The sequence below is a fragment of the Gymnoscopelus braueri genome (assembly GCF_963280865.1).
Source record: "Gymnoscopelus braueri genome assembly, chromosome: 23".
NCBI classification, from domain to species: Eukaryota; Metazoa; Chordata; class Actinopteri; order Myctophiformes; family Myctophidae; genus Gymnoscopelus; species Gymnoscopelus braueri.
This window is the reverse complement of record NC_137625.1, coordinates 5,164,935-5,188,935: the sequence shown is the minus strand read 5'-3', so window position 1 is coordinate 5,188,935 and position 24,001 is coordinate 5,164,935. Positions and strand designations below refer to the sequence as shown.

Below are 24,001 nucleotides of genomic sequence, written 5' to 3'. Positions count from 1 at the left end.
AAGTGTGTGTGTGTGTGTGTGTGTGTGTGTGTGTGTGTGTGTGTGTGTGAGTGTGTATGTGTCACTGAACATTCTGCTTTTTTGTCTGCTTTGGTTTTCTGGTTATTTCCTTGCGACTGTTCAATATTGCAAAATGTCTCAAGGATTCCAGTGAGTGTGATTGTTGGCTGCTGTGTTTTTTGGGGAGGAGGAAGGAAGGTTTTCTTCCACTGCTCGTTTTGAAGGAAGCACAAACTCAAGGGTTTTCATTTCTGTTGTTGTCCTACGTTTTACAATGTCTCCGTCTCGAGGTTCACTGTGTTTTCGGCTGTAGTGTGCAAGGCGGGAGGAATTTATCGTGATGAAACTCCCACCTGAGTTGATGAAGTGCCAGCCGATGAAGATGAATATTAAAAAAAATGTGAGGTGCTGCACTCTCTTTGGTTCCATTGCAACAGTTTATTGAGATTGAATAAAATAACCCAAAGTCTCAGCAGCTATGCTGCCTTCATCAGGGTTGGTTGGCTGCAACTCATCCTTTTCATCTGCAGTTTTTAACTCATCTTTTTATCTGCAGTTTTTCACAACGTCGTGGATGCATACACACATGTAGTTTTGTAGTTGGAATTGTCTGCTGATTTCAAACTAGTCATAAGATCGGCTGGAAGGATGAAGGCAGGAACAGAAATGCGTTGGCATGACGAGAGTGGAAAACGGAGCCTTCTCCGAGTTAGGAATATTTCTTTTTGTTGTAGATTGAAATCTGGGACTCGGGGTGGGGCGAACAAAAGCCTTTCACTGGCACTGTACCGCGTCATCCTCCCTCCCCACCTCAAAAAGCCAGGACTGGAATTTCTGCTGGTCAGGTGGTAGAAAGAAAAAGAAAACCCACGCTTCATAATGGACTACTAGAGCATTGGTTGCCAAACTTTTTAGCTTGAGAGAGACCCAAAAGAGATGCGTCTCCCCCCGGGACCCCAAACTAGTGAAAATAGCCGATCTACAAGCTCATAGCGCATCGCGATGTGACGCGTTGTGAGCTTGCAGATCTGCTATTTTCACTACTTATATAATATATATATATAGAATCTCTTTGAGTGAAAAATTATAAATTTATTTTGAAAAATGATTTTCTTTTTAATAATAAATAAATATACATTTATATTTACTCAAGACCAATACAAATTTGTCCACGACCCACAAATGGGACCTGACCCAGTGTTTGGGAAACAATGGACCAGTAGAGTCCTCCATTAAGGCTGGGCCCCGTCATTGGCTAAGAATGATAAAGTGCTGTTACAAAAGTTAGTGACGCTATTCAAACCGTTGATCTATTGAAACAAAGTTAGTGTGCGATAGAGCCAGCCTGATATTTATATGGCCGATATATCGGACATTATTTTCCATCGGTATCGGCAGTTTTGCAGCCAACTTGTCGCGATTCTTTTCTTTTTACCTCTTTCACCCTGTTGTCCCTGTTTTGGCCATGTCAACATAGTTGAACATTTTCAAAAGTTTTCAAAAATAGAGCAGCTATTTTCTAACATGTTTTCTCACTGGTCATAGTGGTTTCGTAGTGGTTAAATGAAATAAAGTTCCCTTGTTTGTTTATCTTATATTTACTTTAACCCAGTAAAACCGGGAAAGCATCTGTGTGCCATTTTAGATTTCTGCGTTGGCTATTCAAAAATGGCAGATATGCAAGCTCACACGTGTCGCGCTGCGAGCTTGTACATCTGCTATTTTTTCACTTCTGATTCAGAACGCATTTGTAAAATCGGCCTCAGATCTTAATTGGTATCAAATCAAAGTTATTCAAATTGATTAGAACACTTGACAGTCTGTGGTCTCGGGATCGGCCTCAGACCCAAGAACCTTTTAGTCTCGCGTGGCCAGACTGTTGCCTCCCACAATTTTCAAATGTTTCCGGTCATACAGTCTGGGACTCGGAAGCTCTGATCATGATTAGAATATAAACCGGATATGAAGCCTCCTCCCCACTTCCGTTTAGTCTTTACAGTCGCGCAAATTTATCCTAATATAAATACAAATCATCTAAGTATATTTAGCCTGCCTGCTTAGCAGAAACGGAAATAAAATAATAAAATGTAAAGATATTTTAAAAGATATTTTCGTGAACGGAAGTGCCAGCTTCCTCTCTCGGATTTCGGGAGGTGTAGTTCCAGACTCTATATAGCATTCAGTTCAGAGATTGTGGAATAGTTGTCTGGCTACGCGAGACTACAAGAACCTGGCATGGGTCCGTTGGGCTGTGGTGTGTGTGTGTGTGTGTGTGTGTGTGTGTGTGTGTGTGTGTGTGTGAGAGGAGGAGGACTTGGTTGTTTTTTTCATGTTGTGCCTTGTTGCAGTCGGCGTGGGGGTCACGAGGAGTCTCAACAGGTGAGCGACCAGAGGTTAAAGACAGTCTCTGACCACACAGCAGCCATCTGACATGAAAGCCGATATGCAGGGAAAACCAGCCTCCCACCCCCCAGGCACTGGCCCGTCCAGCCTCGTGTAATAAGAGGACCCCCTCCTCAGATGGACACGCAGCGCGTTGCTCCTCAGACCTCTTTCTGTGTCGCAGAATAGCAGCAACGTTGAGGGGGAAACGGCAGCCAGGCCAGTAGTTCAGTGATTTGCACCCACATGTTGCTGTGCTCCAGCGGTGGAAAATGTGCTCACAATTTTTACTTAAGTAAAAGTATCAATACTGCAATGTAGAAATACTCTGTTACAAGTAAAAGTCTGGAATTCAAAGTTTACTTGAGTACAAAAGTATTGGTATCAAAATGTAGTTAAAGTAGAAAGTACTCATTATGCAGAATGTCCCATTTCACAACTTTTCAAATGTATAAAAATCTTTTGGAAATAGCAGATCTACAAGCTCACAATGCGTCACGAGAGCTTGACTGTAGATCGACTATTTTCAAATGGCCGAAATGTATATAGGGCTGAAGTGGTTAATGTATGTTTTCTAATAATAATCCAAATCTACAAAGTAACTAGTAACTAAAGCTTTCAAATAATTGTAGTGGAGTAAAAGTAGAATATTTTCCTCTGAGATATATTGAAGTAAAAGTACTGAAAATTGGAAAAACTCCAGTAAAGTAAAATGTAAATGTTCTAAGTAGTCAGTAGACCAATTTGTAATATTTTTTAAGAGGTGCAAGAGTGCAACATATCTGAAAAGAAAAGAAAAAAAGCACATACTGTAGTAAGGCCAACTGGAAGGCGTTTCCCTCTTGTCACGCTACGATACAAACACGTAAATGAATAAACAACAGTTGTCCGGACAAAGAGAAAACTAAAAGTCACTGGTGGATAATGATGTGTTACAACAGAACGCTGAATCACGCTGTACTGTTGAGTAGGGCTGGGCAATGTATCAATACTATCCTACTATGAGGCCCATTTGACAAAATGTCTTCTGAAAAATGTACGTTTCTATGTCAGTGGTTCTCAAACCTTTTCATGTCAAGGACACCCCCCCCCCCACATTTTTTTATATGTATTTGACCGCAGACCCGCCCATCTCAAAATATTTTGTTCCACGGACCCCCAGAAGCAAAGATTTGAGTTTAGAATGTTCGCTTTAAAAATATATATATTCAAAGATTTGCACAAATGTTCAAGATTTTTCAAAAATCTCTAAAAGCCTATGAACTTGTATATCTGCTATTTTTGAATAGTCAAAGTATAAAATAATGGTTAAAGTGGTTAACCCATTTAGATAGGAGGCCAATTCTAAAAAAAGCCCTCTAAATCCTGACCTAAGTTTTCTGAAAAACTTCAAATATGTATTCAAAAATGTATGTTGTTATATACTGAACATAGCAACCACAACCCTAAAAGGGGTTCTCGTCTTGAAAGGTATAGGTACAAATAGGGGTTCCCGCCCTAAAGGTGCTTTCCCGGTTTTAATGGGTTAAATGCGTGAAATCTCTGTCCGTCTGTGTGTGTGTAGGTCTGTAGTTAACGTATGTCGAGAACCGTCCGGCCGACCGACCTCAAACTCGACGTGCGCTGACGACCCGAGGGACTGCCATGCCTGGTGGCGAGTTGGTCAGATAGGTGGTTGTCCAGAACCACCGATCAAGTTTTACAAAGGGTGCCATTTTCCCCAATATGGATTATGTGTGGATTAAGTTAAGTGTCTCTGACAAAACTATATCGGAGCATCAAAGAGGTTTGAAGGCTGCACAAATGTCCACCTGAGTTCAGTGCCTGCTGCTGATGGCAATCATTTTGAAGCTCTTTTTGCACACTGTTGTTTAAAAAAAATAATTTAAATGATTTCCATTCCAGTTTATGGCCTCAAGTTAGTTATTGTGTTCAGATAGTAGACTACTTTTAACAGCGTGAGCGTAGCCAGCTACTTTATCAAGGCAATGTACTCGTAAGCAGTTGGCAGCAGTGTCTGTATTCTGACATTCACCTTAAACAATGTCGATTTTTTCTTTGTAAACAAAATGTGTTTCTGGTGGGTTTTTTCCCGTGTGTGTGTGTGTGTGTGTGTGTGTGTGTGTGTGTGTGTGTGTGTGTGTGTGTGTGTGTGTGTGTGTGTGTGTGTGTGTGTGTGTGTGTGTGTGTGTGTGTGTGTGTGTGTGTGTGTGTGTGTGTGTGTGTGTGTGTGTGTGTGTGTGTGTCAGAACTTTGTCCTTTAGCTCAGTGGTTCTCAAGATTATTCAGAAATAGAATAAAAGATATACAAGCTCATAGCACGGCACGACCTTGCAGATCTGCTATTTTTTAATAATCTTGAAAATGTGTGCACATTTTTGAATATATATATCTATCTTTTGTTCTTTTAAGTGAAAACTTTGAACACTGCTTCTGGTGGTCCCTAGTACAAAACATTTTCAGATGGGGGTCTGCGGCCAAATGTATAACAATTTGGGGGGTCCATCCATGGCGCGAAAAAGTTTGAGAGCCACTGCTAGTCCTAGTAGACTGGTAGCTGTGTGGGCATCATTGGCAGCCTTCAGCTTTCTGCTAATTCTTTACAACCTTGTGGTAGACCCCACCCTTAGTGGAAACCACCCACCACTACACCATCACACACATGCTCATCTTGATTTATGACAACAGGGGTTAAAGATAAGCTAACCTACCTTTTGTGATATTCCATTAGTCACAAAAGAGACCTATAGATCTATTAGATTTGTGAAATATTGTCCTTTTGTAAATACGTCTCAGGCTTATAAATGCAGCAAGCCAGACGGTCTGCTGAAAACGGCACGGTTTGTGAGCGTTGGGGCTGGGGGAAGTCCGCCTGGCGTGGGTGTATTTTTCGTCTGTACAGTCGGATATCACCGAAGCGGTCGGGAGACTGATGTGATGAATCGGCGCTCGGCCGTCGACTGTAGTTTGTCGAGTTTGAGCCAGTCGGAGAGCTTACCGTGATGTACAAATGATATGGCCACGCTTCATCAGCGCAGTACTGTCTGAGAATTGGATCTTTTTTCCCCAGAAATTGGCCAGGGGGTCATAGCTGACCGTTGCCGACTGGCGCCGGCTTGGTCTATAAGTTCTCTTCAGACCAACAGAGAGAATTGGCCTGCAGTTGAAATCTACAAGTGTTTTCACCTGCTTCAACAAATGCTACCGTGTAACAAACCACACTTCACTCACACACACACACACGCACACGCACACACACACCACATTCAACGTATTGTGAGCTTAGAAGTTGGCTATCTATCTTAGCAATTTTTGTACGCACCATTGTAATGTTTGAACTATTTAAAATTGTGTGCAAATAGCAGCAGTTTTTCAGACGTATTTAAACCTAGTTGCTCTGTTTGTATGTACAGCATGTTTGTTTGTACAATATGTTTGTATGTACGATATGTTTGTATGTACAATATGTTTGTATGTATGATATGTTTGTATGTACAATATGTTTGTATGTACAATATGTTTGTATGTACAGTATGTTTGTACATACAGTTTGTATGCACAGTAGTTCTATGAACTGAGATAAACTTGGTGCAGTGAATTAGTACAGTGGTTCTTAACTCATTCACTGCCACTGACGTAAAAAACGTAATTTGTCCCGTTTACCAATCCTGCCACTGACGTAAAAAACGTAATTTTTTTTTTTTGAAAAAAATTAATTTTTTTTTTTTTTTTTTTTTTTTAGTTTTTTTTTCAAATTTGACCCAAAGACCAAGGAGATATGATTGTTTAAAGATCTACACTCCCATCCACTTCCTTGTTAACTTAAAACTTAAAAATTCTGTATCTCGGCTCCTGAGTACTTTTTTTTTTAAATGAAAAATCTCTGGCAGTGGGCAAACGCGGCCAGCAATAATTGTGGCAGTGAATGAGTTAAACTGGGGTCCAACATACAGTATAAGTGTATATAGGGTATCTGCACATTTCTAAAGTGAGTAAGTGACAATTTAAGGACTTTTAAGACATTTTTAATACCTCTAAAATTGCCATTAAGACCATTACTGCGTCAAAGTAACCAACAAAACTGTACTATGAAACATGGTCAAACATTGGCCAAATTGTCAAATGTTTAAATGTATTTAAAAAAAAAAGTTTATATTTAGAATTGTTGGAATAATTAAAAATAAAATGTAGGAAACAATAAGGAAAGGGATCTTTACTCGTGACCCAAAAATGGGTATTGACCCAATCTTTGGGAAACAGTGCTGTAGAGTACTCCTGCAATATCCTCCAGGTAGATAGCAACTCCTCCCCCCTCCATGTGAAACATTGCCACTGGCAAATGGCTGCGGGCTATCAAGGCGAATCCCCCCCCCCACACACAAAGTCCCTGAGAAAATGGCCTTGCTGCTCCAGGAGAAAAACAGCCCAGAAAACCAAGGCAGGGGGCTGAGCCCAGATGAATTGGGTGGGTGGGCTCATTATGGTTCGCCTGTGTTGGTGAATAATTATGCTCTGGCTTTTTGAGATTTGGCGGAACCATTTCCGCTGAGGTTAGAATATTGCAATTAGAATGTTGCTAGATCGATCAAAGTTAGAAAAAAATCCCAAGGAACTAACCACTTAAGCCCCATATAATTATTCGTATGACGAATAACGAAAATACCATAGCCGATCTATTATCTTCTTTCTTCTATTGTATCCTTTCCTTTCAATATGTCACCTATAACGACTTGCCCAAAAATAGGAACACCACGTTAAAACATCGTAGGCGATGCAGACATCGATTGTTACCACAATAGCCACTGCACATACATTCAGGCTTTGTTTTTATATCTGGTTGGTTGTTTATTGTTGCGACAGTCTGAGTCTGTGGAGCATTTGACACTCAACATTTCACTCGCACAGATGGGCTACTTGCACTTGTTTGCAGTGAGAGGAACACAGTAAAACAGTGGGTAGGTTGGTGGCAGATGTATTTTAAGTGGGCCTGGCAGGACAATCAGAGGCATCACTTCCCATTCCCTGCTGTGTCTCCTCTTCACTTCCAGTGTGCGGGCGGTGGGGGGCTAGTTAACTTCTAGCCAGGTCACCCTGGTACCTAGGCCAGTTTGGTGTGTTGTGTTGGTTATTCTGTCCCTTCTCTTTGCTGTCTCTTTACAGTGTGCCTTTCAAAGACCTCCTCTGGCCATTATAAAGGTCCAATACAGTCAGAATATGTTTGTCTTTCTCTGTGTTTTGCAATTTATTCATTAATTTCTCCATTTGGAAGGGTTGATTATAACCACTTAAGCCCTGTATCATCGGATGACAAAGTATGACAAAGTACAGTAAATTTTAATTGACTCTCTCAGTGCCAAGCCCCGAGTTATCCCGAGTTTTTTCTGAATGCCCTCAGTGCCAGAACGAAAAATCCAGAGTTTAAAATTTTGGATTTTTTTTTTCAGAACCCAAGATATCATTATCTGAAGATTTGCAGCTCCATCCACTCTTTGTTTAACTTATAACTGAAAAAGGCTGTATCTCGCTTCCTAAGCACTTTTTTTTTACTTTGAAAAAAATAAAAATTGATGGCAGTTTAGAGAACATATTTTTTTATTTCATCGGCACTGAGAGAGTTAATATAAAAAGTTTTTTAGCTTTTGAAATAGTTTTCTCTTAATACAGTCGTTTTTATTTGTTCTGTTTTTCTAAAGCGACTTTGAGTACCAAGAAAAGCGCTATATACATTTTATGTATTATCATTATTACTACAATGCATTGTGAGCTTATAGATTTTGAGGATTTGAGGAAAAAAGGACAAAGGGGGAAACATTTTGTGAAAGCTAGCTTGCTTTTGGCCAAAGAGGTGTTTATGCGTCAGAGAGAGAGAGAGCACAGTTTGTTGTGTAGGTCAGATCGATATGGCACAAAGTTTTGTGTGTGTTCAGCGAGAGCAGTGTCAATAGACCATATTCACACGGCGGCCATGTTTCTATGAAGTCAATGAAAGTAGCCACCCCGGGTGGCGGCACTTTCAATGTTAAATTCCAATATGGCCGCCGTGTGAATATGGTCTATGGCATTGGTTCTCACAAATGGGTCCCGACCCACCGTTTGGGGAAACGGTGGTAGATGGCAGCGGTTCTCAAACTAAAGTGCCGTTGGGGTCAGGCATTGGCAATCGAAAAATTTATATTATACATATAAAGATATTTTTTGGGGGCTTTTTGGCCTTTATTCATAGTTTTCAATAGAGACAAACAGGAAACAGGGAGAGAGAGATGGGGCGAGACATGCGGCAAAGATCGTCGGGAACGGGACTCGAACCCGCGATGCGTTGTCAGGCTACATTGGAGCCTAGGTGCCCGGACCGCTACGCCAGCCTTCCGGGACAGATTTAATTTTTTATTGTTTTATAATCAAGAAAGCCTGACACTCCCTTCTGACGGGTGCCGCCCCCAGCCTGTAGGACTACGTGCATGTCGTGCAGTGACAAATATCACCCTCCCCACCCGACTTCCCTCCCTCCAACACGGGCCTATTTGTTGACAAGTTGTGTTCGTAATAGACGTGGTGGGCAGCTACTTGACCACTGCGCCACCCCAGTGCTTCAGTACAGGTGTGTTTAACCCATTGAGACCTGGAACGCATGTGTGTCACTTTAGGTTTCTTTGGCTATTCAAAAATAGCAGATATACAAGCTGATAGCGCGGCACCGAGTGCCGCGCTACGAGCTTGTAGATCTGCTATTTTTGAAAAACCTTGATTTATTTTTTATTTTTTTTCAAAAAACCTTGATTTTTTTTAAATAATCGCCTCAGGTCTTAAAGGGTTAATAGGGAACGTTTTAATGTTGGGTGAGGACCAAGTGCACCACACACACACGCATCTTACTAGTACTGTACCTTCCTGCACCACCTTATTTTCCTGGTCTCACCACTTTGTCCTTTTATTATTTTTAGAGGCAATCAGACACCAAAGAGAGGCATGAATCAGAATGTAAATCCAGCAGGACTCGCATAAAAGAGCCCTATAATGTATTCATTAGTTTTATTTAAATTGAGAGGCTGTAGTTTTTTTTTATCGCTCTCTTCCATCTCTTGCTAATCTAATCGTATGTATAAATCCACGTCGGAGCTCATCCGTTGCATCTGTGTGTGTTATGTTTTTGGTCAATGTCAGGTGAATGTAGTGTTGTTGGGATATACTGTTAGACTTAAGACTCCCCCACAGGTGGAGTGAATGAATACTGCTGTGACTAGAGCCAGACCGATGTATCATTATGGACGATATATCGGACATTATTTGACTTTTTTGATGACTGATCTGTACCGGCACGGCAGTTATGTAGCCGGTGTGTCCCGATTTATGAATATAAATAACTAATCCCTATTCAAAAAGAGATATCTACCCGCTCACAACGCGTCACATCGCGACGCATTGTGAGCTTGTAGATCGGCTATTTTTGAAAGTTTTTGAACATTTTGAGAAAAAAAGAATCTTCACCTATTTTCATGCCCAAAATAGAGATGCCAGGTTGAAATTGGGATCGTCATCGGACCCATAAATCTGGCACCGGTCTGGCTCTGGCTTTGACGTTATATAGTGGTCGTCATCCGTACATTGCTTACACGCGGCCTCTCTCTACCATCTCACTGCGTAGCCCGAGGTCTAGCGCTTCAACTGACAGACTGACAGTCCTTCAAACGAAACATGGAGCTACATTGTTGAGTTGTAAACCTCTCTCAATTTGATGTTAGCAATGATGTTAGTTTGCTAACTCGTTCTCATATTTAGTTTCTTAGGTTTGTTTTTCTTGGCCACAAATGTTAAGAATGTGAGTTAGGTAGCATTTTATTTAGACAGATACTAGGTTCATAATTGTTTACCTGGTAATCCTATAGTTTCAATGTACAGATTGCTGTCTTGATAGTATATTGTTTAGACTGATGCTGCTAGGTTCTTGGTTTTCCTGTGACTTGAGGCACTACACTGGTCTTGGTCTCTAATACATTCTATGTACCGGTATGTGATTATTTACCTTGCTGCTTATTGCGAGATGCTCTGGATAAGAGCGTGTGTTAAGGATCTACATTTTTTACTTGTAATTTTGGTAGATTTAGAAGAAATGCCTGGTTAAGGGCATCGACAGACGCAGGCAGCGCGACAAACCGCCCCACAACAGTCACCTGTAAACAGAGCAGTGTGTCAAAACCACGACACCCTCCTAAGAGCTGGCCGAGAGAGGCAATATAAAACAGTGATTACACCACTGTGTTCATTCAACTCCTAACCTAATTAACCTTGTTTGCTTACATTTAGACACTCCAGGAAGTTACAAATCGTTGCCGTCGGGCAGAAACCTGGTATATCCATATTTCAACTTATGTTTTTTGTTTTCGTAAATGAATGCATATATTAATTTGTCCTACACGAGTGTCGCACAAAAGTAGGGAAACGAGCTGAGCTTGTAGCTCTGCGATTTTGGAAAAACTAGAGTTGGGGCCGTGGGCCTGCCTACAGTATACAACAACAGTTTTGGACATACAAGGTTTCCACATGATCTGACTCCACGACGAAATGGATAAATCAACACTACAGTGTGTGTACAGTGTTTTTTTATCAGCCGTTATTTACACATAATGTAAAAATGTCATTAATTAACACCTAATCTGCCAGAATTATTTCAGATTTTTTGCAGTAGACTGCCAGAGATTTTTCAATGAAAAAACAAAAGTACTCAGGAGCCGAGATACAGAATTTTTAAGTTTTAAGTTAACAAGGAAGTGGATGGGAGTCTAAATCTTCGAAAAATCATATCTCCTTAAAGACCAAGGAACGCAGATCTGCGTCTTTGGCAGCCAAGCGAGGGATTAAATAGAATGCAGATCTGCGTCTTTGGCAGCCAATGTGTTGAAAACAAATCCAAACATTTTTCGAAATATATTTTTTAAAATCAAAAACCTCCATATGCAGTACTAGATTTTTTGTAGTGAAAATAGCAGATGTACAAACTCTCAACACGTTCTGAATGCGACACATTGTCTACACAGCTTGTAGATCGGCTATTTTCACTAGGTCCTGGGGAGAATTTCTCTTCTGGCTCTCTCTCTCTCTCTAAAGTTTGGGAACCCCTGCTCTATAAACACACATCCTCTGTCTCATTACCGTGACGACGACTCGGCTTTAAGTGGGGGGGCTCTTTTTACATTTTGCACGTGAAATCACACAAATGGGACGCATACGTTGTTCTTTTGATTCCGCTTTTTCGTTTTGTTTAGTTTGGGCATATTTTATTGCTTGCGTGCATTTCACAAAGGCCCATTGTTATAGCGGCAGCTGTTTTCTGTAAAAATTTCCCCCCCCACACCCCCCTACTCCACTGTTCTTTTTTACACCAGCTCTTATGCCAGAGTAAGGTATTATTGGGCGGTAACATGCCCATAGTTTGCTGTTCATTTTGCGCTGGCTCTTTATGCCAGAATAAGGTATTACTCTTGACTTTGTTCCACAGTTGGAACAAACTCCCCATTGCAGTTAGAACTGCAGATTCACTCCCATGTCTTTCTGCCGTAATCTGAAGACTCACCTCTTCAGACGCCCACCTTTAGCCCGTAGCTACTTGTCCTATAGCTGTGACGACCATGCGGTCTTATGCAAAGGTAAAAATGTCATTCAGATAGCATGCTATTTAGGCCGTTGGTTCTCAAATTGGGGTCCGGGGACCTCCAAGGGGTCCTTGGGGGGCTTTCCAGGGGGTCCCCATCAAAAGTTTTAGTATAGCATCACAATCATTTTAACCACTTTAACCTTTTATACTTTGGCTATTCAAAAATAGCAGATATACAAGCTCGTAGCGTGGCACCAAGTGCCACGCACGAGCTTGTAGATCTGCTATTTTTGAAAAATCGTGAACATTTGAACATTTGTGCTTTTGAATATATATATTTTAAAGCGAACATTTGTAACTCAAATCTTTGCTTCTGGGTGTCCCTGGAATAAAATATTTTGAGATGGGGGTGCCGCGGCCAAATACATATCATTTTGGGGGTCCTTGGCATGAAAATGTTTGAGAACCACTGATTTTTAGACGGATGCTCTGTTCATTTGTTTACCTGGTATCTAGGGGTGTGCCGATATATCGTCCCACGATATATCGCGATACGTTTTCGTGACGATATGTATCGTTTTGGGAGAAAAAAATATTGTTTAGATTTTATTTTTTATTTTTTTTACAATTATAATAATCAGGCATGCAAACAGCCCCGAGGTGAAAAGGGTGACAACATGTTGTTTTTTTCGGGTTAGGTGTCACACTATTGCCCTATTTGGATTCATAACGTCTGAATAATGCAAAAACAGAATTATTTGTTTGCATTTTTTCTCCCCCATATATTTTCATAATAAAAAAGTACGTATCGTATCGTATCGAAATCGTATCGAAGTTGTGAGCCAAATATCGTATCTTTGGTGAAATTAGTGTATCGGCACACCCCTACTGGTATCCTATAGTTTCTGTAGTTTCAATGGATACAGGATAGATCATATTTTTCATATTATACTGATTAGACTGATCCTAGGTTCTTTGGTTGACCTGTGATCCTAGTTTACTGAAGCACTACGCTGTCTCTCTGCATTTGATATGCGTTGCCGTTCACCTTATTGTAAGTTCTGTTAAATGCGCATCTGCTAAATGCCTGAATTGTAAGTTGTATTAGGGCGGTGACATGCCCACAGTTTACTGATTCATCTACACGTGGGAGGGGAAATATTTTCCTTCAGTTCAGCCCATTGGTTGTCGGTGTTGCCAAGTCCACTTATTCGGTTTGTTTCTAAAAGTGTAGTTGCTTATTTGGGGCTTGCTTCCTAATGTCGTTTAAAACCAGTGGTTCTTCAAATGTTTTCCCGTCAAGGACCCCCAAAATAATATGCATTTGTCCGCCGAACCCCCACATCTGAAAATATTTTTGTGCCATAAAAGATTTGTACATTATTTTTTGAAATGGCACATCTACAAGCTCACAAGCTTGTGTTATAACCGTGTGTGTGTTCCATTTGTACACTCTATGGTGCCCCCCCTGTGTTTACCAGGTATCTCCCCCCTTACCTCCAGTGTGGAAGGTACAGTACACCCACACTTTTCCCACAAGGACATTTTTCTTTCCCACAAGTCCAAGCATGGATGCTTGGACTCAGGGGCGTCGCGGCCATTCACTGTGCGTACGACGCGACACCCTCACTCTCACAGATCCGTGATTTCATACCCCCCCACTTTTTGAAAAAGAATAAATAAAAAAATAATTAATTAACCTTACCCTAACCCTAAAACCGAAATAAAGTAACCAAAACACCGGGAAAAAACTAACAAAATCCGCCCAAAAAACGCACATTTTTGAAAAAAAAAATCGTTTACATTTGACAGTTACAAATGTTCGCTTGAAAAAAATGATATTCAAGGATTTGTACAAATGTTCACGATTTTTCAAAAATAGCAGATCTACAAGCTAATAGCTTGTATATCTGCTATTTTTGAATAGCCAAAGTATAAAATAAGGGCTATAGTCCACCGAAAGTCCATCCCCCCCACCTTCTGAGAGCCTGTGACGTCCCTGCTTGGACTTGCGCACGCACGCACACACGCACACATCACATCAAGCATCACTACATAATTTGCACATACATGAAAGGACCACAATGGAAATAAGCCGCTGGCTTTCTTGCCTTCTATCCTTTTGATAAATTGTGTGACATTGTATGTGTTTTACATAATGATTATTATCAATGAAAGAGGTCAAAGTCAAACCCTAGACCTTACGCCAACCTTTCAGCACCACTTTTGCCCGGGTTCCACTGCTTGACTTTTGTGGATGGATAAGTGACAGAAATTCAGAATCAGCGCTATTGTCAAAATTCTTCCGTGCGTGCTCCATCATTTTGTAGTATTCCTCGAGAAGAGAGAAGATAGAGATAGAGGAGAGTAGAAGAGAAAAAAGAAAGACACGTACGTACGTTTGTGTGTGTGTGTGCGCGTACATACATGCATGCATACATACATACATACATACATACATACACACACATATACACACACACACAGCATATGTGACATCATGTGCAGAATGTACATGATGTTTGGAACATGAGCATCATATGCAGGTGTCATCATCACCTTTATTTATACTCGGGAGTACAGTTGAGGGGCAAGCCCTCATTTCCAATGTAACCGATGTTACAAGATAGACACAATCCATTACATCGTTACATTACATTTTACAATCAACAAAGTCAATCGAAACAAAATAACTCAATTAAAACGGGTGCAATCACGGTTAAAAGTGTTGAGGACCATTGCTCTGAACCGACCGAATGATGGCAAGGAGCTCAGTTTTAAAAACTTTTGTAGTTCATTCTAAGACGTTGGGCCAGCACTGACAGAGAAAGGTGTGTACGGTGATAACATGTATGTACATGATGTTTGGAACATGAGCATCATATCGTCTCCGTCGGGTGGAAACCTCATATATCCAAAACTGTTACTTTTTCAGGATTCAAATAGAAAAAAAGCAAAAGTAGCAGATCTACAAGCTCGAAACGCGGCTCGAAACGGCGCGTTTTGAGCTTGTCGATCTACTACTTTTGCTTTTGATATTTCGGAGTGTACAGAGCCCTGTCACTTGATGTGAATGTGTTGGTAAAAACAGACTATCTCAGCTCACCTGTGAGCTCCTGCACCAGCACTAGGGTTGTCACGTTCAGGACATTTGATGTGACTATTTTTAAATAATTGTGTTTTTTTAGGCATTGAACGTTGGAACATGTAGATACAAATTACACTTTCTGTTTGGCCTTTAGGCATTGTAAACAGAAATTGCACGGGGCAGATATGACAAATAAGTGAAATATACAATATTGGCACACAATATCTTTTCTGTGGCCAAATATAAATGTCTGTCCTCGACATGAATTTGTTTTAGAACCACTGTTTTACATGGCCATGTTGTTCGGTGAAAATAGCTTAGTTATTGTCCGTTATTGATTCTAAATATCGGTTTTGATTCTTTTCAGTTTAATCGCTCGGCCCTAGTTTTTTGCTAATCCACCTGAACACTCCCCAAAGCGGACACATCTCCTTGGTTATTTCCAGACACACACACACACACACACACACACACACACACACACACACACACACACACTGTGGTAATGAGTGTTGCATGTCAGAAAGTCCACATTTCCACACATGGCTTCATTTCCACACTTGGCACAGTGCAGCTTGCGTCAGAGTTCTGGAAAGCCAAGGCATGGTCTTAAACATCCACCACACCACCACCACCACCCCCATCCACCCCCAGTTGATGACTATCAGAGGGTTGGCTCTGTGTCGAGGGCATCGGATCATAATGTAATGTGGTATTTTCATCTTAAAAGCTACTGGCAGGTGCAGCATGGGTGAGAAGCAAGCAAGCAAAAAAAAAAAAAGTGGTTTCAGTTGAGGGTACGTAGCTAGCCGTCTATCAATAGATTTCGGTATCGATTGGGTTTTATCCGATACTAGGGATGTAACGACTTTCAACAAAATATTCGACTCGTGCTCCTGTCGATAATAAAAATAGAAATCAAATTCTATTTTTATTTTTAATGACTTGTTCACAAACTTTATAAATGTTACTGTTTTCCAAATAGCCAGTTCAATATGTAAAACATGATAAAAATGGTTTCCAAATGGGAGAGGGAACTGTGTGTGTGTGTCTGTCTATGTGTCCTGCTTGTGTCCTGCTTGTGCATGCTTGAAAGCCCACTTTCAAGCATGGCAGCTTTCGCATATGAGTGTGCAGGTGTGGGACGATTTTGTCAAGATTCACGATAAAACAGTGCAATGCAAATTGTGCAGCACAAAGTATGCGTATCACTCGTCAACATCAGTGATGTCAAATCGCATTAAAGCGAGACACCCAAAGCCTTCACCCAAAGCCTTCACCCAAGCAACGCGGAATGGCAGACTTCATCGTGAAACCTCGTTCGCCATTGTGATGACCGGCGGGCAAAAAAGATCACTGATTTGACAGCCAAGATGATAGCCGAAGTCCTGTTTTGGCGCGAGCATTCTTGTATTCGCTAAGTTAACCGGAATGCTCCGTAAGATGTTATAAATGTTTATATCCAGGCCGTATAGCTACATATTGTTGAAAGTTTTGTGTTGTTACTATTATTATTTGGCATCGGGAAGGAGAGCTGAGTCTGACATCATTCTTCCTAATTTGTCAAACGTAGGCCTCGTTAGTTATAGGCTGCTGTAGCCTACGGATTAAAGTGTTTTGTGTTAATAAACACACAAGAAAGCCTCATTTTTTATTATCATTCGGGCTTTGATGCAAATTCTTAACATGAATGCTGCAGTTGTGGTGCTTAAAGGAAAGCACAGTTTAAACGGTAAATTTGAACAATGTTGTACTACCGGGGCACACTTGGTCGTGACTAATACTACTCTACGGTATCGGTCGTGGTGGTGGTACTCAGCCCTATCCATCGCTACGTGTGATCTGCACAAAGATCTGCCTGTTCCACCGTACATTTTGTGTGCACCTCTTCAGTCGCTCCTCGTAAAGTGTGTGTGTGTGTGTGTGTGTGTGTGTGTGTGTGTGTGTGTGTGTGTGTGTGTGTGTGTGTGTGTGTGTGTGTGTGTGTGTGTGTGTGTGTGTGTGTGTGTGTGTGTGTGTGTGTGTGTGTGTGTGTGTGTGTGTGTGTGTGTGTGTGTGTGTGTGTGTGTGTGTGTGTGTGTGTGTGTGTGAGTGTGAGAGAGGTGGGGGCTGTACTGGCTGCAGACCGGGCCCCGCTGGCTGATCTGTTAATGGGCCTCGCTCCGCTCGCTGGGTGTCTGGCTGACACGTGTGCCTGCCGCGCGTTTGATCCAGTCTCTGGAAGAGTCCATGGATACAACCTGGCCTTCTCTCTACATGGGGCTGGATTCATTTACTCACGCTCCTAAGGGCTTACTCCCTCACACAGACGCGCACGCATACACCACATACACACAGATAGATGGAAAGAGTGTAGTACATACTGTTAAGATGTTAATGGATGGTAGTCGTATGAAGCCATTTAAAATACTTGAGTAGTTTGTCTAGGACAGGGCTACTCAACTTAAGATGGCTCAGGGGCCACTCAGCAAAATACCAAAAGTCCAAGGGGCCGCAAGCTAAAAATGACGGTCCTATTTTGGATTTTTCGATTTTGTAACACGCGGCCGAAAAAAAATTGGGGTCAAACCCCCCCCAAAAAACGAAATGCATAGTAAACTATGCATTATACCTGTAACAATTGATGTTTGTTTTGGAAAAAAAATGTAGCAACCCATATATTTGAACGGAAATGTATATTTGTATCCTGTGCTTAAAAACAAAAGAAAACAAAAAAATTATAATAAACAAGACGCTGCGTTGGGGCCGCATGCGGCCCGTGGGCCGCGGGTTGAGTAGCGCTGGTCTAGGACATGTCAAGGACCCCCAAACTAATGTGTATTTGTCTGTGGACCACCATACAATATTATATTATTTTCCCCATTTTGTCACGATTTGTTGAAAATGGCCTTGTGATCTTGTAGTTTGGCCGATGTATATAGGGCTAAAGAGGTTAAACCGACTTAGATGCTATATTAACTCATTTTTGCTGGGGACCCCCTGGAACCCCCTCAACGACCCCTGGGGTCCCCGGATAGGACCCCACTTTGAGAACCATAGCCTATAACTCATCCCTCTATGTAAATGTAATCAGAGAATTGTGAGATCGTAATTAGCACTTTGCCGTACACAATTTAATAATCCCAGGATTTGTTACTCACTGTCAATTATTCATACATTTTAGTTGCTTAGCCGTGTGTGTGTGTGTGTGTGTGTGTCTGTGTGTGTGTGTCTGTGTGTGTGTGCGTGTGTGTGTTAGACCTGAAGCTGATTCTACATGTCTCCTAAATCCCAACAGTATTCTGAAAAACCTATGTTTCTATGTCAGTGGTGCTCAATCTTTTTCATGTCAAGGACCCCCAAAATGATATGTATTTGGCCGCGGACCCCCATCAAAATATTTTGTTCCAGGGACCCCCAGAAGCAAAGAATAGAGTTAAAAATGTTCGCTTTAAAAATATTTATATTCAAATATATTCACACATTTTCACGATTTTTCAAAAATAGCAGATCTACAAGTTCATAGCGCGGCACCGAGTGCCGCGCTATGAGCTTGTATATCTGCTATTTTTGAATAGCCAAAGTGTACAATAATGCTTTTTAGCTCAAATCTAAAAAAATGACACAGTTCCAGGTCTTAAAGGGTTAAGTTGTTAGAATGTCAGTGTGTGCTTGTGCTTTCTCAGCTTGGTCTCTCTAGATTGTCCAGAGCGATGCATTTTGTTTGGAGCGGTTTTAGGGGGAAAACTGGTTTCCAAAATCTTGGAAGCTTGGAGCGGGTTCAACATGACTTGATTAATGCATCAGGTACCAAATACAATGCAGCTCTTGAGGCAAAGGGGAGGCATGTCAATCAGCCAGCCAGCCAGCCAGTGGTGAGCGAATGCTCTCCCCCTCTTTCTACACAAAGGGAGGCCAGGTTAACCTGGTGACTGTGGAAAAAGTTACCTCAACGTTTTTTTTCAGAACCAGCGGGGGGCCATAAAAGATCTCGTATGAAACCTTGACTTTTAGGTTTGTCACAAATGAAATCTGACAGTGTTTGTCACTCTATTCATGAATGGACGATGGACGTGCATTCCTCTAAATATGTTCATTTACGCAGCTGTTTCCCAAACAGTGGTTCGGGGCACATTTTTGGGTTGCGGACACATTTTAACTGATTCACTGCCAATCACGTAGATCTACGCGAACCTATTTAAAGCCGCCACGTGCCAGTCGCGTAGATCTACGTTTTTTTTTAAAAATATATATTTTTTTCAATTTGACCCAAAGACCAAGGAGACATGAAGATCTAGACTCCTATCCACTTCCTTGTTAACTTAAAACTTAAAAATTCTGTATCTCGGCTCCCGAGTACCTTTTTTTTTTTCAACGAAAAATCTCTGGCACTGGCTAAAAAAATATGAAAATACCTCTGGCAGTTAATGGGTTAATGGGTAAATATCCCTCACAAATTCCACACAAATTCAAACTTTTTCATGAATGAAAGTTTTAAGTTGGCATATATAATCCTGGTCATTTCAATCATTTACAATTCACCTACAACGCTAAACCAGATCTTGCTCCGGACACTACTTCTTCTGGCAATGGCAATGATGGAGAGAGCCACAGGGCATTAACCAGTGGTGGAAAGTAACTAAGTACATTTACTTAAGTACTGTACTTAAGTACAATTTTGAGGTATTTGTACTTTACTTGAGTATTTCCAATTTCCAATACTTCTACTTCTACTCCACTACATCTCAGAGGCAAATATTGTACTTTTACTCCACTACATTTATTTGAAAACTTTAGTTACTAGTTACTTTTCAGATATAAATTATGATGTAATGAAACATACATTACCCACTTTAACCCTATTTTATACCTAGGCTATTTGAAAATAGCCGATCTACAAGCTCACAACGCGAGCTTGTAGATCTGCTATTTTCAAATATTTAGTACTTTTACTTTTGGCACTTTAAGTACATTTTGATGCCAATACTTTTGTACTTTTACTCAAGTAAATTTTGAATTCTGGACTTTTACTTGTAACAGAGTATTTTTATATTGCAGTATTGGTACTTTTACTTAAGTAAAGAATTTGAGTACTTTTTCCACCACAGGGCATTACCTCCCCTCCCCCCCCTGCCCAATTTCAAACCTTCACTTTTACAAAGTGATTGAGTCACGCTGACTGACGGCACGGCCTGCTAGTGAGGAACTCCAGCTGAATGATTGTCATAGTTACCTTTAGGCCGGAGTGGAACCCACGCACTGCTGTTTGGGAGAGAGAGAGAGAGAGAGAGCGTGTTACCTTTTCGCTGTGGGGCAGCTTCTCAGTTCAGGTTACCGTCGGCTTCGAGTGAAATGAGGTTTTTACAGCGTGAGTCACGCACACCACCGACGTTGTCTTCAGGTTTGTGGTGTTCAGTTTGAAAAGAATCTGAATGAATTTAGGAAAGATATTTTGACACCTATAGCGCCTTCATCCTTCCCCGCTTGAACCGCCGTTCTTAACGCTGAATAGTTACCGCTGACTTTTGATTTATATCTTTAGACAGATTTCTGGACTTAAATGGACTGCTTTCTACTAGTTAGCAGTGGTGGAAAGTAACTAAGTACATTTACTTAAGTACTGTACTTAAGTACAATTTTGAGGTATTCGTACTTTACTTGAGTGTTTCCAATTTCCAATACTTTTACTTCTACTCCACTACATCTCGGATCCAAATATTGTACTTTTACTCCACTACAATTATTTGAAAACTTGAGTTACTAGTTACTTTGCAGATATAAATTATAACATTATAAAACATACATTAACCACTTCAGCCCTATGTTATACATAGGCTATTTGAAAATAGCCGATCTACAAGCTCACAACGCGTCGCATCGCGACGCGTTGTGAGTTTGTAGATCTGCTATTTTCAAATATTTTAGTACTTTTACTTTTGGTACTTTAAGTACATTTTGATGCCAATACTTTTGCACTTTTACTCAAGTACATTTTGAATTCTGGACTTTTATTTGTAACAGAGTATTTTTATATTGCAGTATTGGTACTTTTACTTAAGTAAAGAATTTGAGTACTTTTTCCACCACTGCTAGTTAGTCAATGATCCTGAGGATTTAAAACACATTTAGGGCTAATGGTTATTCTTTCAGGGACCCTCAAGGTTCATTGAAGGACGGTGCTCCAAATGGACCCTTACAGGTCTGTTCAGAGAGTTATGGGGGTCCTTGTCTGAGAACCACTGAATTAGAGAATATGTTACGTTCATATATCAAAGTATTCTGTGATAGCAGCTTGACTGGGATGTTGTTGGCCTTCGTGTCACCGTTTGTGATTAGAAACCACTACTATCCCAGCGCTCTGTGGGTTTCATCTGGCAAAATGAGTTTCTTTCTGCCCCTTCTCTTTACGCATGCGTAGCAATCGTGATAAATGAAGGCCACAACACTTGGTCTAAAGACACAGTTTGTTTACACCAAGCGTGGATGACAACAAGTGTTTTTTTGTGCGTGCTCTCTCTCTGCTCCATGTCCTCAACGACCACCACAGCCCTGTTTGCTCTGAGCCACCAGGGCACGGCTGGAGGCCTCACCATTACATCAGAGATTTTTAAAAAGCGTATCATTGGACTCATTAAAGAGACTCCCTCCCCCCACCAGTTTTAAAGAGCTCTCTCTCTCTCTCTCTCTCCTCCCACTTTCTCACTGCCTCATTCCCAGTGGTGGAAAAAGTACTCAAATTATTTACTTAAGTAAAAGTATCAATACTGCAATATAAAAATACTGTTACAAGTAAAAGTCCAGAATTAAAAATGTACTTGAGTAAAAGTACAAAAGTATTGGCATCAAAATGTACTTAAAGTACGAAAAGTAAAAGTACTAAATATTTGAAAATAGCAGATCTACAAGCTCACAACGCGTCGCGATGCGACGCGTTGTGAGCTTGTAGATCGGCTATTTTCAAATAGCCTAGGTTTAAAATAGGGCTAAAGTGGTTAATGTATGTTTCATTATATCATAGTTTATATCTGAAAAGTAACTAGTAACTAAAGTTTTCAAATAATTGTAGTGGAGTAAAAGTACAATATTTGCCTCTGAGATGTAGTGGAGTAGAAGTAAAAGTATTGGAAATTGGAAATACTCAAGTAAAGTACAAATACCTCAAAATTGTGTAAATGTACTTAGTTACTTTCCACCACTGCTCATTCCCAGCGGTGACCTGCACTGTGACCCCAGGCGTCTTTAACACAGATTTATTTCCCCCCTCACACACACATGCTGGAAGATGTATTGTAGACAATATATACTTAGGTTGGTTTGACTGCAACCTATCTGTCCTCGAATGCACACTGGTCCACTCCAGAACCCCTCCTCTCTGCCCCATGGCCTCTAGACCGCTCCTCATCCACGGCTTCCATCACTTAACCATTCTGTGGTCTCACATAGCCAGAGTCTCTATGAAGTCTCTGTTGTTTTGGGCATTATGTGCCCCAGGAACATTTTGAGTACTGTGCATATCCGCTACCCATCATTTGGTGCTGGAACACATGCACTGTGTTCTCCTGGGCCCTCACAGGGGCCAAACACATGCACTGTGTTCTCCTGGGGGCCCTCAAGGGTCGGGAGACAGGGAACATGTGCCTTCTAATGCTCTCCATAGTACCTTCCCTGCTGTTACCTTCTCTAGCGCCCATCGTCACTGTCGGGCATAAACCTTGTATCTCCATATTATTTTCTTAAAGGGATTGTTGGCAACATTAAGCCTAAATTTGAAAAATATCTATATATATATATATTTTGCATTTTGTCCCCTCTATCAGCCACTACATAATGATGCTGGGGTGTTTTCCTGCATTGAAACACAGTCCTCTTTCTGAAATCGTATTTTCCCTACTGTTTATGTGTGTGTCGGGCCGTAAATTAACGCACGCATGTGCGCATCCGTGCGCGTCCGTGAACTTTTTACTTTCGGTTTGAAAACGCTCTCAAACTTCGTTTTTGAGGCACATAATTTACTTTTCAGATAGCGTTTGGATAGAATTTAGTTGTTTAACTTCATATATGTGGTCAATTTGTCATGAAAGAGCCCATTTAAAAATAAAAATTCAGAGAACCGGCAGGGGTGGGCAGTTCCTTGAATTGTATCCGAATAAAGCAACCCATATTCGGCATGGCCCGTTTAGAAGTCCCCTTAACTCTATGGAAGTCCTCCCTGCGTCACCCCCTGGTGGTCGGGGATCTCTGAATCGCCTACAATCCCTTTAAATGAATGCCCTACTTCATCATACTACTGTACAGTGTCACACACAAGTAGTAGATTTCAGATCGGCTATTTTTTGCTATAAATTGTATTCCATTTTTTTTAAGTGAAAGTGGTTACCGTAAGTGTGTCTGTAGGTATTATAAATATTGAAACTTATGAAAAGTATTAACAAGAGCTTTGTAGCCTGCTGCAACCCTCCTGATTTCGTGTATAAAGGGGCGGGTGTAAAGAGCCGGCGAGAAACTGCGGCTGATCCCATTGGTTCACCGATCTGTCCGTCAACCCCCGCCCCGTTAACAAAACATTACGAGCGACGCCCACTGCACTCTGGTTGGTTGGGAAGTGAAACACTTCCTCATACACAGTACGGGCTATCGTTGGGCCAGGCTTTTATTTTTTAGCAAAACTAAGCAATAAAAGCCTGGAGATCGAGGCTAAGAGCTTTGTGACTAAATAACTACATTGGATCCATTGGAACACAGGTTCTTTCCCCCCAATTTTCTGAAAAGTAACAGTTTTGGACATACGAGGTTATCGCCGTGCTAACGAGCTAACCTCCCCGTTACGTTGTCCTTCAGGAAACGTTTGTGCGGCCAAGCTCGTTTTATCGTCCGCATTGGTTCCCCCCGACTTTCCGCCTCTTCTGTGCAGAGAGTGTGAAGTGAACGCACAGCGTTGCTGTTGCCAAAAGCTCAGGTCAACT

At 41.2% G+C, this 24,001-nt stretch overlaps 1 protein-coding gene across 1 annotated transcript in view; it reads left to right on the top strand.

Moving 5' to 3' along the window:
* Nucleotides 1-24,001, top strand: part of lrp6 (low density lipoprotein receptor-related protein 6) — a 105,296-nt gene that overhangs the window by 10,060 nt on the left and 71,235 nt on the right. The window lies entirely within an intron of this gene.